This window comes from Ranitomeya variabilis, chromosome 5, assembly GCF_051348905.1.
Source record: "Ranitomeya variabilis isolate aRanVar5 chromosome 5, aRanVar5.hap1, whole genome shotgun sequence".
Classification (NCBI taxonomy): domain Eukaryota; kingdom Metazoa; phylum Chordata; class Amphibia; order Anura; family Dendrobatidae; genus Ranitomeya; species Ranitomeya variabilis.
This window is the reverse complement of record NC_135236.1, coordinates 607,937,999-607,953,847: the sequence shown is the minus strand read 5'-3', so window position 1 is coordinate 607,953,847 and position 15,849 is coordinate 607,937,999.

The following is a 15,849-nucleotide window of genomic DNA, read 5'->3' as shown; positions in this document are numbered from 1 at the left end:
GCATAGGGACTGTGATTGTGCTATTGATTTGATTCCAGGCTGTAAGTTTCCTAAGGGCCGACTTTTCAACCTGTCTGTGCCTGAACATGCCGCCATGCGGAGCTATGTAAGGGAGTCTTTGGAGAAGGGGCATATTCGGCCATCTTCTTCTCCATTAGGAGCAGGTTTTTTTTTTGTTGCCAAGAAGGATGGCTCCTTGAGACCCTGTATTCATTATCGCCTCTTGAATAAGATCACGGTCAAATTCCAATACCCTTTGCCTTTGCTTTCTGATTTGTTTGCCAGAATTAAGGGGGATAGTTGGTTTACTAAGATTGACCTTCGAGGGGCATATAATCTGGTTCGTATTAAGCAGGGTGACAAATGGAAAACTGCATTTAATACGCCCGAAGGCCATTTTGAATATCTTGTGATGCCATTCGGACTCTCTAATGCCCCATCTGTGTTTCAGTCCTTCATGCATGATATTTTTCGGAATTATCTTGATAAATTCATGATTGTATATTTGGATGATATTTTGATTTTTTCAGATGATTGGGAGTCTCATGTGAAACAAGTTAGGATGGTATTTCAGGTCCTTCGTGACAATGCCTTGTTTGTGAAGGGGTCTAAGTGCCTCTTTGGAGTACAGAAGGTTTATTTTTTGGGCTTCATTTTTTCTCCATCATCTATAGAAATCTATCCGGCTAAGGTTCAGGCCATTCATGATTGGATCCAGCCCACATCCGTGAAGAGCCTTCGGAAATTTTTGGGCTTTGCTAATTTTTAGCGCCGTTTCATTGCCAACTTCTCTAGTGTGGTTAAACCCCTGACCGATTTGACAAGGAAGGGCGCTGATGTAGCTAATTGGTCCTCTGAGGCTATTTCTGCCTTTCAGGAGCTTAAGCGCCGATTTACTTCTGCCCCTGTGTTGTGTCAGCCGGATGTTTCTCTTCCTTTTCAGGTTGAGGTTGACGCTTCTGAGATTGGTGCAGGGGCCGTTTTGTCTCAGATGAATTCTGATGGTTCCTTTATGAAACCGTGTATTTGAGGAGTGGCGACATTGGCTTGAGGGGGCCAAGCACCGTATTGTGGTCTTGACCGATCATAAGAATCTGATTTACCTCGAGTCTGCCAAACGGCTGAATCCTAGACAGGCCCGATGGTCCCTGTTTTTCTCCCATTTTGATTTTGTTGTCTCGTATCTTCCAGGTTCTAAGAATGTTAAGGCTGATGCCCTCTCTAGGAGTTTCTTGCCTGAGTCCCCTGGGATTCTTGAGCCGGTTGGTATTCTTAAGGAGAGGGTGACTCTTTCTGCCATCTCCCCTGATTTGCGATGGGCTCTTCAGGAGTTTCAGGCTGATAAACCTGATCGCTGTCCAGCGGGGAAACTGTTTGTTCCTGACAGATGGACTAGTAAAGTGATTTCGGAGGTTTACTGTTCTGTGTTGGCTGGCCATCCTGGGATTTTTGGTACCAGAGATTTGGTTAGTAGGTCCTTTTGGTGGCCTTCTTTGTCACGGGATGTGCGTTCTTTTGTGCAGTCCTGAGGGACTTGTGCGCGGGCCAAACCTTGCTGCTCCAGCGCCAGTGGGTTGCTTTTGCCTTTGCCGGTCCCTGAGAGGCCTTGGACGCATATTTCTATGGATTTTATTTCAGATCTTCCTGTTTCCCAGAGGATGTCTGTTATCTGGGTGGTCTGTGACCGGTTTTCTAAGATGGTTCATTTGGTACCTTTGCCTAAGTTGCCTTCCTCTTCTGAGTTGGTTCCGTTGTTTTTTCAGCATGTGGTTCGTTTGCATGGCATTCCGGAGAATATTGTGTCCGATAGAGGTTCCCAGTTTGTTTCTAGGTTTTGGCGGTCCTTTTGTGCTAAGCTGGGCATTAATTTGTCTTTTTCTTCTGCATTTCATCCTCAGACAAATGGCCAAACCGAGCGAACTAACCCGACTTTGGAAACTTATTTGAGATGCTTTGTGTCTGCCGATCAGGATGATTGGGTGGCTTTCTTGCCATTGGCCGAGTTTGCCCTTAATAATCGGGCTAGTTCTGCTACCTTGGTGTCACCATTCATTTGTAATTCTGGGTTTCATCCTCGTTTTTCTTCAGGGTAGGTTGAGTCTTCTGATTGTCCTGGGGTGGACTCTGTGGTTGACAGGTTGCAGCAAATTTGGGCTCATGTTGTGGACAATTTGGTGTTGTCTCAGGAGGAGGGTCAGCGTTTTGCCAACCGTCGTCGGCGTGTGGGTTCCCGGCTTCGGGTTGGGGATTTGGTCTGGTTGTCTTCTCGTCATGTTCCTATGAAGGTTTCTTCCCCGAAGTTCAAGCCTCGGTTTATTGGTCCTTATAGGATTTCTGAGATTATCAATCCAGTGTCTTTTCGTTTGGCCTTTCCAGCCTCTTTTTCCATCCATAATGTTTTTCATAGATCTTTGTTGCGGAAATATGTGGTGCCCGTGGTTCCCTCTGTTGATCCTCCTGCCTCGGTGTTGATTGATGGGGAGTTGGAATATGTTGTGGAGAAGATCTTGGATTCTCGTTTTTCTAGATGGAGGCTTCAGTATCTTGTCAAGTGGAAGGGTTATGGCCAGGAGGATAATTCTTGGGTTGTTGCTTCCGATGTTCATGCTGACGATTTGGTTCGTGCCTTCCATTTGGCTCGTCCGGATTGGCCTGGGGGCTCTGATGAGGGTTCGGTGACCCCTCCTCAAGGGGGGGGGGGTGCTGTTGTGAATTCTGTTGTGGGTTCTGCTCTTAGGCTCCCTCCGGTGGTTATAAGTGGTAGTGCTGCTGTTTGTCCTTCACAACAGTCATCAGCTGCTTCCACTTTGGACGGGGCTATTTAGTCTGGCTCCTTCCTTTAGTGAGTGCCAGTTGTCCATTGTTTTCTAGGGATCCACATCTCTGCTTGGTTTCTCCTTCTGGATTGTCCAAATCATCAAAGATAACTCCTGGCTCTGTTTTTGCAGTCCACATGCGGTGGACTTAATAGTTCTGTGAATTGCTATGTTTTTTCTTGTCCAGCTTTGTCTGTGTTAAGATGTACTCAGCCAAGTTGGAAGCTCTGGAGTCACAGAGTTACCCTCCATGCCTTTAGTTAGGTGTGGAGATTTTTGTATTCTCTGTGGTGGATTTTGTAGTATTTTTTATACTGACCGCACAGTACTCTTTCCTGTCTTTTTAGGTAGCGTGGCCTCCTTTGCTAAATTCTGTTTTCAGTCTGCGTTTGTAATTTCCCTCTCCTCTCACAGTCAATATTTGTGGGGGGCTGCCTTTCCTTTGGGAATTTTCTCTGAGGCAAGATAGAATTCCTGTTTCTTTCTTTAGGTGTAATTAGTCCTCCGGCCGTGACGAGGTGTCTAAGGAGTGACAGGAACATCCCACGGCTACTTCTAGTTGATGTGTTAAGTTCAGGGTCTGCGGTCAGTATAGAGGCCACCTACTCCAGAGCTCGTCCATGCTGCTCCTAGGCCACCAGTTCATAACAGGGAATACAAGGAATGATACAGGGCAACAAGAGAACACTATGAAAATCAGTGAAATATAAATATGCACAAAATGATACCCACATAACATATCACACCATCACAACCTCTCCCCCTCCTAATAAGTGAGCATGCCATGAGGTCTACACATACCTCTGGCCTGCTCACTTTAGTCCACTTTGCTCTACTGTTTATAGTTATTTGTACTGTGGCAGAGGTTGTAATAATCATGAGCACTTATTGTCCTTCCATAAATTCCCGGGTCCTGGCTTTATGGTCAGACGAGGTTTTTTGACTGGACTGGGCCATTCGCAGATGTTCATTAGCCAAGGTAGCTAGCTGGGGAAGACGGTCTCTGAACTCTAGAACATAGGGAAAGATGGGCGTTCCGATGTCTGCGATATCTCCCTCCAATTGTTCTTTGAGAAGAGTGAGAGGCCCACGGACCTTCCAAGCAAACAGATTGTTCCTCCGGATGTCTGGTTGCTTGAAGGGCCTGTAGTCTTGTGACTGCTCCCACAAATTGGCACTACAACTCCCCAATGTCTTTCCCAAGGAGGTTATCTGCAGGAAGTCCTCCTATAACTTCAATCCAACACAGTTTTTCTCCACAACCATAATCCAAACGCACAGAAGCTTGCTGTATATATTTGCGAGCACCCCCGCCAGGACAATGAGAATTCCCGGACCCTGGTGAATTGCCTCGGGTCAAACCACATGGGGGTCAGCAATAGTCAGGAATGCACCCGTGTCTCTAAATCCTGACACTTTGTATACATCAATTAAGACATCCTGCAAGTGGCATTACCGTTGCTCTGGGTAGCAAAAGAACAAAGGCTCGAGTCCGTACATTCCAGGAGGTGTATCTATGGTGCCGTGGTTGGTGGTCCACTCTGGTGGGGGTGGTGGTAGCCCTTCCTCAGGTGGGATGGAGTGCACAAGATGCACTGGACGAGGTGGGGCTGCGTGGGGCTCCCTCTGAATCCTTGAAGGACAGCCAGACTGCAAATGTCCTGGTTGCCCACAGCCATAACATCTCTCTGTGATACCCCCAGGTCATGGTTGGAACTGTTGGGGCCCAGGATTGTGAGGCGTGATTGTCATCGGCTTGTGTCTAGGTGGAAGGGCAGATATAATCAGAGGGGGACGATGCGCGGGAGCAGGCTGTGGTTCATTGTCCAGAAGCCTCCTCCATTGCGGTTGAATAGTAAGGGCTTCATCGGCCAGGGCTGCAGCTCTATCTATAGTATACGGCGTGCGCTCCCAGACCCATTCCCATACCTCACTTGGCACTCACTCTTCAGGTTTTAATCCTTGTGAACATTTTTAATATATATGTGCCTGTGTAGTACTAAGTAACATTTTACAACATACTTCCATCTCTCAGCACCTATCTTTCTATAACCAGATCATACTGCGGAAAGCTTAGTGGTTGCTGGAGGATTTTGAAGATCGGACTGTGCTTCTTAAAGGTAAATCCTTATATAGAAATAAGAAAATCTGATAGACCATATAGAAGGTTCCTCTGACTATTGATTTATAGTAACAAGAGAAGGATAATTTCTAGCGCGGATATTTTACTACTTACAGTGTAGCAAATGGTTATGAAGTACCAGTTCCACCCCAATTGTATTCTGCAGAAACACATTGGCACCGGAAGTTAAAAATACATCAGATTCAGGCCAGGAGTTCATAGAGTGAATGATACATTAGTCAAGGGCAGAACAGGATAAGAAACATAAGACATGTTGCAGACGTTGCAGACTGGATAAAACTCAGACAGTCTCAAAATATGCTTCTGTAATAGAGTAAACATGACTGTTCTTTGGGTAAGTACTGTATATAATGATGAAAAGGACAACTAACATTTATACCAGTGTTTTAGGAATAGCCTTCGACCTACAGTCCAGGCTGCAGTATGCAGCAGTCGCCCTTAAAGTCACAATATGCAATGGGTTGACCTGAAGAAAACAGCTTAAGGAGTTAAACTGGAGACCATAGTAATAAAAAGTGTTAACCTGGCTCCCATGCAGTCCAAGAGGGGAAGAGGGAGATGAAGACATAACTGTGAAGAAGGGAATAGAGCCTTCAGCAATGTAGATTGTTGGTCTTGTGGGCAAAGGGGCATTTTTCAGCCAGATGTATCTCAAAGTCAACAACTAATACCACAGCCCCACTATAGGAAACGAGGCTAATTAAATATGAAGTTTCCTGCCTAACACTCTCCCAAATAAGAATCAAACGGTGTACCATTCTAAATTCAGCCACCTTGTTGTCTGTGATTTAGAAAAGGAAGGAGAGGTGGAGTTGAAAGAAAGAGGGACCAATAGGCCCTGATTTTTCATTTAGCAAATAAGAAAGCTCACCTTGATATGAAACAAAAGCATAATTGTCAAACGTTAATGGAGGCAGAAGCAAAGGGCATGGCAAGTATCACTGATATGCAACTCACTAACCCCCCTTCTGGGTATTTTGCAGATGGTTCTAGAGCATGGGACTATAACAGAAGATTCATCATTGCTTATGCAGTATTCCACAATCTAAGGCAGTAATACAAGAATCACTCAAGCTGTTCTGAGCAATAGGATGAGCTGAAATACTCACTGCAGCATGCAATTTGGGAAAAGGTAAAGATATTAATGTATTGTCAGACTCAAGATATGCTTTCAGAGTCACACATGATTGTGATACCATTTGGCGGAGCCACAATTTCCTATCCTCTACTGGCAAACCTATAACGAAGGGCAACCATAGTCAGTTTATCAGCATATACTGTATATGGAACAAATCTCCTCTTCCAGTTGGAAATGCCTTGGCTGACCAGGCAGTTAAGGAAACCTCACAACTTTCCCTGACAGGAATACTGGCTACTGCAAATGCAGATACCCAAGCAGACCCAGTGACTGGAAGCGCGGGAAGCCTTTTTGACAGAGGAGGCTATCACCTCATTGGCCTATGTGGCCATTGACCCCAAAATAATGATGTTCTTCCAGACTTAGGTCCCCCCTCACATGAAAGCAGAACGCCCCCTCACATGTACTACAGAACGCCAGTGACTGTCTGTCCAACATCATGTCCACTCTGATGTGCTGTGTTCACACCATTCTCTCCACACAGGAACTGACTTCCCACATCCTGTCCTCCCCAGCCTCCTCCTTATGTCCATAGGTTGTCAGACAGGTTGGGGTGGTTTGCAGACCTCCCAGACCTGACAAAGGTGCCTCGGGGATTAAGGCACTACAGGGGGTCATCAGGAGGCATAGATACAGTCATGCTGCAGACAGTAAGTAAGCTAATTCAATTATCAGCCTTGTGGAAGGTAATTGAGACTCTAGACATTATGGGGAATACACAGAACGATACAGGGCAACAAGAGAACACTGTGAAAATCAGTAAAATGCAGCATCTATAGTAAAAGATAGAATGTTTAAAAATAATTAAAAAATAAAAAAATGGTTATACTCACCCTCTGCAGACAGCCAATCTCCTCAGCGGCATCCGTTCCTATAGATGCCGGTGTGGTTCAGGACCTTCGATGACGTCGCGGCTTGTTATTGGTCGCGTGAGTCACATGAGCGGTCACGCGACCAATCACAAGACAGAGACGTCATCACAGGTCCTGAACCACACCATCTATAGAAATGGAAAAGAAAGCATGCACCGGAGAGGTGGGAACACTTCGGGGGCCATCAGAGGGTGAGTATAGGACTATTTTTTATTTTAATTCATTTTTTTACCAATTATATGGTGCCCAGTCCGTGGAGGAGAGTCTCCTCTCCTCCACCCTGGGTACCAACCGCACATAATCTGCTTACTTCCCGCATGGTGTGAACAGCCCCGTGCGGGAAGTAAGCAGATCAATGGGCTCCTAGGTGTGCGGAATCCCCGCAATTCCGCATTTTTAATGAACATGTTGCTTTTTTTTCCGCGATGCGATTTTTTCGCGGAAAAAATCGCAACATTTGCACAAAAAATGCGGAATACCCTGTAAATAATAGGAGGCATATGTAAGCGGTTTTTTCGCGTTTTTATCACGTTTTTATAGCAAAAAAACGCGAAAAAAACGCGAAAAATCCTGAACGTGTGCACATGGCCTCACAGTCACTGATTTTGTTCGTCTCTCAGTGGGAAAAGCAAGATAATCTTGCGCATATGATACCTTTTAATGGCTAACAAAAATAAAATAAATGATGTTACAAAGCAAGCATTCGATATTTCTTAGGTCTCCCTCTCAGGCATGGTATAACAAAGTTTCTGAAAAAATGCCAATATATGCACACAAAAAAAACATGGCATGGCAAAATAAATGAACATTTAAATAAACAAACAAACTGAGCTCAGAGAATAAATCCTTAATTGGATTAGATGAGTGGTGTGAAAGTTTTATTTACCAGTGGCCAAACATTTATTTTATTTACTGGTCACCAAACATGTCTGTGGTCCAGGACACAACAATAACAATATGAAAGTTATTAAAAGGCAAATTCAAATCACAAAAACATTGCAGAGTTTGGGAATACAAACTTATTAGAGTCTTTGATTTCATCCACACAGGACTAAATCTGTCAGGATTTATGACACACTACAGAATCAGAGCAATCTGCTTTAAAGAAGTTGAGGGCACCAGGCCTCTGATGTTACCTCGATATTGGGACTATAAAACTTTCACACTACTAATTTAACCTCTTAATGACCGCCAATATGCCTTTTAATGGAGGCAGATAAAGGTACTTATTCCTCAGCTCTGCTTTTTAATGGCACTGAGAAATAAGGATATAGCGCCCCAAGCATTGGAAAATCTCTGGGGTCTTTGCTAACAGTGGTAGCTGGGACCTCGGAGAAAATTATTCGTGTCAGTTTTACCATCCCCAGTATTGCAATCACTGTTATTCACCGAATAACGGCGAATAGGGTTGAGCGACTTTCATTTTTTTAAGATCGAGTAGGGTTTTGGGAAACCCGATTTTGTCCAGAGTCGAGTCGAGTGCAGTCGGCCGATTATCGCTAAAAGTCGGGGATCGACCGAAACACGAAACCCAATGCAAGTCAATGGGGAAGCATAGTCGGCAGTGAGTGGAGGCCAGGAAAACACCTACAGTGCCCATTTTAATGCCAAAAACATCCATTCTTGTTTCTGAAGCTTGCCAATCTTAATTAACTGTATAATAATAGTTGGGCATAGGGAATTGGGGGAAAGTTGTGGGGGGAGTAGGGCTGGCTCAAGTTTTTCGTGGGCCCAGGAAATGCGGACTACGTCACGGCGGTGTTGCAGGGAAAGGTAAGTATTTAAAAGTTGCAAGTGCTGTGATCCTGAGCAAGCAGGGGGGGGGCCCACTCGTTCGCATTGCCACTGGCACAGGGCCCCTCAAAGTACGGCGGTGTGTTTGCATGGCGGGGGCACCTCCCACCAGCAGCGACACTTTTGCGTACTCTGAGGGGCCCTGTGCCAGTGACGTCGCCAACGAGTATGCCCCCCCACCTGATGAAGGAACCTGCACTTTCATCTGCACCTTCCTCTTTGTCCCTGTGTAAGGTGGTATAACATGCGGGAAGGGGAACCTTACTTTCAGCAGGGACAGATTCTGGCTGTGTAGAGTACAAGGGGAATGTAGTGGTCTAGGTCAATGTACCAGCAGACTCATTTAGCAGTGGCTGGGCAATGGGCAGGATGAGGAGGAAACAGATATAGGGCCAAAGAATAAAGTAGGCTACATGCAGTTCAAAATTGGTAACAGGACTAAACAGGCGGCATTGCTTTGTTCAGTGGAGTAGCAAACCCAAGAGCAGCAGACACTGTTTCAAGGGCCTAACCACACTAGTAGGCCAAATGCAGTTTAATATCTGATAGTATAGGGCGAAAGCCAGAATGTGGAAGCTCAGCTTTGTTCAGTTGAGGACAACACCAGGGAGGGGCAGACACCTTTAGTAGGCCGGAAAAGCCTATTGCATTTTTTAAAATGGTAATTTGGAGCAGAAGGTTGAAGCTCAGCTTTATTTAGTTGAGGGCAACACCAGGCAGGGGCACACAGACAGACACCTTTAGTAGGCCGGAAAAGCCTATTGCATTTTTCAAAATGGTAATTTGGAGCAGAAGGTTGAAGCTCAGCTTTATTTAGTTGAGGGCAACACCAGGGAGGGGCAGAAGCCGTTAGTAGGCCCTAACCACCATTTTTTTTTTAAAACCACTTAATGAGAGCCGGAAGGTTGAAGCTCAGCTTTATTTAGTTGAGGACAACACCAGGGAGGGGCAGAAGCCGTTAGTAGGCCCTAACCACCATTTTTTTTTTTTAAAACCACTTAATGAGAGCCGGAAGGTTGAAGCTCAGCTTTATTTAGTTGAGGACAACACCAGGGAGGGGCAGAAGCCGTTAGTAGGCCCTAACCACCATTTTTTTTTTTAAAACCACATAATGAGAGCCGGAAGGTTGAAGCTCAGCTTTATTTAGTTGAGGACAACACCAGGGAGGGGCAGAAGCCGTTAGTAGGCCCTAACCACCATTTTTTTTTTTAAAACCACATAATGAGAGCCGGAAGGTTGAAGCTCAGCTTTATTTAGTTGAGGACAACACCAGGGAGGGGCACACAGACAGACACCTTTTGTAGGCCTGAAAAGCCTATTGCATTTTTCAAAATGGTAATTTGGAGCAGAAGGTTGAAGCTCAGCTTTATTTAGTTGAGGGCAACACCAGGGAGGGGCAGAAGCCGTTAGTAGGCCCTAACCACCATTTTTTTTTTTAAAACCACATAATGAGAGCCGGAAGGTTGAAGCTCAGCTTTATTTAGTTGAGGACAACACCAGGGAGGGGCAGAAGCCGTTAGTAGGCCCTAACCACCATTTTTTTTTTTAAAACCACATAATGAGAGCCGGAAGGTTGAAGCTCAGCTTTATTTAGTTGAGGACAACACCAGGGAGGGGCAGAAGCCGTTAGTAGGCCCTAACCACCATTTTTTTTTTTAAAACCACATAATGAGAGCCGGAAGGTTGAAGCTCAGCTTTATTTAGTTGAGGACAACACCAGGGAGGGGCACACAGACAGACACCTTTAGTAGGCCTGAAAAGCCTATTGCATTTTTCAAAATGGTAATTTGGAGCAGAAGGTTGAAGCTCAGCTTTATTTAGTTGAGGGCAACACCAGGGAGGGGCAGAAGCCGTTAGTAGGCCCTAACCACCATTTTTTTTTTTTAAAACCACTTAATGAGAGCCGGAAGGTTGAAGCTCAGCTTTATTTAGTTGAGGACAACACCAGGCAGGGGCACACAGACAGACACCTTTAGTAGGCCTGAAAAGCCTATTGCATTTTTCAAAATGGTAATTTGGAGCAGAAGGTTGAAGCTCAGCTTTATTTAGTTGAGGGCAACACCAGGGAGGGGCAGAAGCCGTTAGTAGGCCCTAACCACCATTTTTTTTTTTAAAACCACATAATGAGAGCCGGAAGTTTGAAGCTCAGCTTTATTTAGTTGAGGACAACACCAGGGAGGGGCAGAAGCCGTTAGTAGGCCCTAACCACCATTTTTTTTTTTAAAACCACATAATGAGAGCCGGAAGGTTGAAGCTCAGCTTTATTTAGTTGAGGACAACACCAGGGAGGGGCAGAAGCCGTTAGTAGGCCCTAACCACCATTTTTTTTTTTAAAACCACATAATGAGAGCCGGAAGGTTGAAGCTCAGCTTTATTTAGTTGAGGACAACACCAGGGAGGGGCACACAGACAGACACCTTTTGTAGGCCTGAAAAGCCTATTGCATTTTTCAAAATGGTAATTTGGAGCAGAAGGTTGAAGCTCAGCTTTATTTAGTTGAGGGCAACACCAGGGAGGGGCAGAAGCCGTTAGTAGGCCCTAACCACCATTTTTTTTTTTTAAAACCACTTAATGAGAGCCGGAAGGTTGAAGCTCAGCTTTATTTAGTTGAGGACAACACCAGGCAGGGGCACACAGACAGACACCTTTAGTAGGCCTGAAAAGCCTATTGCATTTTTCAAAATGGTAATTTGGAGCAGAAGGTTGAAGCTCAGCTTTATTTAGTTGAGGGCAACACCAGGGAGGGGCAGAAGCCGTTAGTAGGCCCTAACCACCATTTTTTTTTTTTAAAACCACTTAATGAGAGCCGGAAGGTTGAAGCTTAGCTTTATTTAGTTGAGGACAACACCAGGCAGGGGCACACAGACAGACACCTTTAGTAGGCCTGAAAAGCCTATTGCATTTTTCAAAATGGTAATTTGGAGCAGAAGGTTGAAGCTCAGCTTTATTTAGTTGAGGGCAACACCAGGGAGGGGCAGAAGCCGTTAGTAGGCCCTAACCAAAGTTGAAGGCCAAATGCAGTTTAATTTCTGATACTATAGGCCGAAAGCCAGAAGGTGGAAGTTCCGATTTAGACAGTGGAGGACAATTTGAATTAGGGACTGCAGACAGACTTAGTAGGCTGTCCCCTGTGGACCATGCATCCACCACATTAACCCATTGCGCCGTAATGGACACGTATTCTTCCGTGGCCATGCCTACAGGTCCATGCGTCTGTTGTCAGGTGCACCTTTGTACTCACAGATTGCCAGAGTGCATGGACAATGCGGTCTTCTACATGCTGGTGGAGGGTTGGGATGGCTTTTCTCGCAAAAGAAGTGTCGACTGGTTAGCTTGTAGCGTGGTACAGCGTAGTCCATCATGGCCTTATTAATAGTAAATAAAATATATAACTAGGCTCTATGAACTTTTAAATAGGTTCCAGGGGTACACGGGCAGCATTGGTGTGGTCAGTGGAGGAGTATTGCAAGTAGGGGCTGCAGACAGGCTATCAAAGGCCTAAAATAACAAACAGTAGGCAGTCATGGCAGTTTTACATCGGTTACATGGATACACAGGCAGGCACTCCAGGCAGCATTGTGGTCAGTGGAGGAGTATTGCAAGTAGGGGCCGCAGACAGGCTATCAAAGGCCTAAAATAACAAACAATAGGCTCATGGCAGTTTTACAGCGGTTACATGGATACACGGGCAGGCAGCTTGGTGGTCAGTGGAGGAGTATTTAAAGTAGGGACCGCAGACAGGCTATCAAAGGCCTAAAATAACAAACAATAGGCTCATGGCAGTTTTACAGCGGTTACATGGATACACGGGCAGGCAGCTTGGTGGTCAGTGGAGGAGTATTTAAAGTAGGGACCGCAGACAGGCTTCAAAGGCCTAACATAAGAAAATGGGCTGGCTGTAGGCACTTTATAATTGGTTCCAGGGGTACACGGGCAGCAGTGGTCTGGTCAGTGGAGGAGTATTTAAAGTAGGGACCGCAGACAGGCTTCAAAGGCCTAACATAAGAAAATGGGCTGGCTGTAGGCACTTTATAATTGGTTCCAGGGGTACACGGGCAGCAGTGGTCTGGTCAGTGGAGGAGTATTTAAAGTAGGGACCGCAGACAGGCTATCAAAGGCCTAACATAACAAACAATAGGCTCATGGCAGTTTCACAGCGGTTACATGGATACACGGGCAGGCAGCTTGGTGGTCAGTGGAGGAGTATTTAAAGTAGGGACCGCAGACAGGCTATCAAAGGCCTAAAATAACAAACAATAGGCTCATGGCAGTTTTACAGCGGTTACATGGATACACGGGCAGGCAGCTTGGTGGTCAGTGGAGGAGTATTGCAAGTAGGGGCCGCAGACAGGCTATCAAAGGCCTAAAATAACAAACAATAGGCTCATGGCAGTTTTACAGCGGTTACATGGATACACGGGCAGGCAGCTTGGTGGTCAGTGGAGGAGTATTTAAAGTAGGGACCGCAGACAGGCTATCAAAGGCCTAAAATAACAAACAATAGGCTCATGGCAGTTTTACAGTGGTTACATGGATACACAGGCAGCTTGGTGGTGAGTGGAGGAGTAGTGCAAGGAGTGTCTGTCCCAGTACTCCCAAAATATAAATAGATGTTAATGTCTCGCAAAACAACCAAAACAAAAAAAAAAGGTGGCATACTTAGGTACAGGGGTGGGCTCATCTACTGAGTTTCTGACATAGTAATTTGGCAGTAACTATTTAATGGTGCCAATATAGGACACAGACACAGACTACTTTAAGTTGCATCATAGATGTCTACAAATTTGTATTGTCAGTGCCAGACATTGAATGATGTCAGCGAATAGACTAAAGATTGGTGGAGCTGTGCGACATAATTTTGCACGTGGTAGAGCACATTTTGAGCTGGGGTAGGGGGGAACTCTCTTGAGGCCGGCGGGACCGCCCCAGGGCCCCTCATGTTACAACGGTGTGTCTGACGTTGGGTGCGCACCACCACCGCCAGAGACACTACATTGTACTATGAGGGACCCAGTAGCAATGCCGTCAACCAAAAGCGAGCACACCCACCTCTTCAGACAAACAGCAGTCTCACGGGTGCTTGCGCCAAGTCGCGATACCACGGCCCCGTGTGGGGAGTTTTGCCATTTAGGGAGGTGTAAACATGTCGTATGCTGTACAATCAGCTGCAGCAAATTAGACATTAGAAAAGTAATTCACAGGCAAGAGCTTTTCATAGGAAAGCTAGGTGTCGGCCGGGCAAGGTGGGGCAAAAGATTTCGAAATCCAGTTGTGGTTCATTTTAATGAATGTTAGATCGTCAACATTTTGGGTAGCCAGACGAGTCCTTTTTTCGGTTAATATTGAACCTGCAGCACTGAATACTCTTTCTGATAGGACACTTGCTGCCGGGCAAGCAAGCTCCTGCAATGCATATTCTGCCAATTCTGGCCAGGTGTCTAATTTGGAGGCCCAGTAATCAAATGGGAATGAAGGTTGAGGGAGAACATCGATAAGGGATGAAAAATAGTTAATAACCATACTGGACAAATGTTGTCTCCTGTCACTTTCAATTGATGCAGCAGTACCTGTCCTGTCTGCGGTCATAGCAAAATCACTCCACAACCTGGTCAGAAAACCCCTCTGTCCAACGCCACTTCTGATGTGTGCACCCCTAACACTCCTAGTCTGCTGCCCCCTGGAGCTCGTGTGAGAACGATCACGTGCGCTGTGTGCTGGGAATGCCTGAAGCAAACGGTCAACAAGAGTTGATTGTTTGGTTGCTAATATTAGTTCCAAGTTCTCATGTGGCATAATATTTTGCAATTTGCCTTTATAGCGTGGATCAAGGAGGCAGGCCAACCAGTAATCGTCATCGTTCATCATTTTCGTAATGCGTGTGTCCCTTTTTAGGATACGTAAGGCATAATCCGCCATGTGGGCCAAAGTTCCAGTTGTCAAATCTCCGGTTGTGATTGGTTGAGGGGCAGTTGCAGGCAAATCTACGTCACTTGTGTCCCTCAAAAAACCAGAACCCGGCCGTGACACGCAACCAAATTCCTGTGCCCCCGGGAAAGGTTCGGCATTAAAAATATACTCATCCCCATCATCCTCCTCGTCCTCCACCTCCTCTTCGCCCGCTACCTCGTCCTGTACACTGCCCTGACCAGACAATGGCTGACTGTCATCAAGGCTTTCCTCTTCCTCTGGTGCAGACGCCTGCTCCTTTATGTGCGTCAAACTTTGCATCAGCAGACGCATTAGGGGGATGCTCATGCTTATTACGGCGTTGTCTGCACTAACCAGCCGTGTGCATTCCTCAAAGCACTGAAGGACTTGACACATGTCTTGTATCTTAGACCACTGCACACCTGACAACTCCATGTCTGCCATCCTACTGCCTGCCCGTGTATCCTCCCACAAATAAATAACAGCACGCCTCTGTTCGCACAGTCTCTGAAGCATGTGCAGTGTTGAGTTCCACCTTGTTGCAACGTCTATGATTAGGCGATGCTGGGGAAGGTTCAAAGACCGCTGATAGGTCTGCATACGGCTGGCGTGTACAGGCGAACGTCGGATATGTGAGCAAAGTGCACGCACTTTGAGGAGCAGGTCGGAGAACCCAGGATAAGTTTTCAATAAGCACTGCACCACCAGGTTTAAGGTGTGAGCCAGGCAAGGAATGTGTTTCAGTTGGGAAAGGGAGATGGCAGCCATGAAATTCCTTCCGTTATCACTCACTACCTTGCCTGCCTCAAGATCTACTGTGCCCAGCCACGACTGCGTTTCTTGTTGCAAGAACTCGGACAGAACTTCCGCGGTGTGTCTATTGTCGCCCAAGCACTTCATAGCCAATACAGCCTGCTGACGCTTGGCAGTAGCTGGCCCATAATGGGACAACTGGTGTGCAACAGTGTCATCTGCCGATGGAGTGGTTGGCAGACTGCGTTCTGTGGAAGAGCTGTAGCTTCTGCAGGAGGACGAGGAGGAGGAGGAGGAGGTGCGAACGCCTACAGCCAACTGTTTCCTAGACCGTGGGCTAGGCACAACTGTCCCTAAATTGATGTCGCCTGTGGACCCTGCATCCACCACATTCACCCAGTGTGC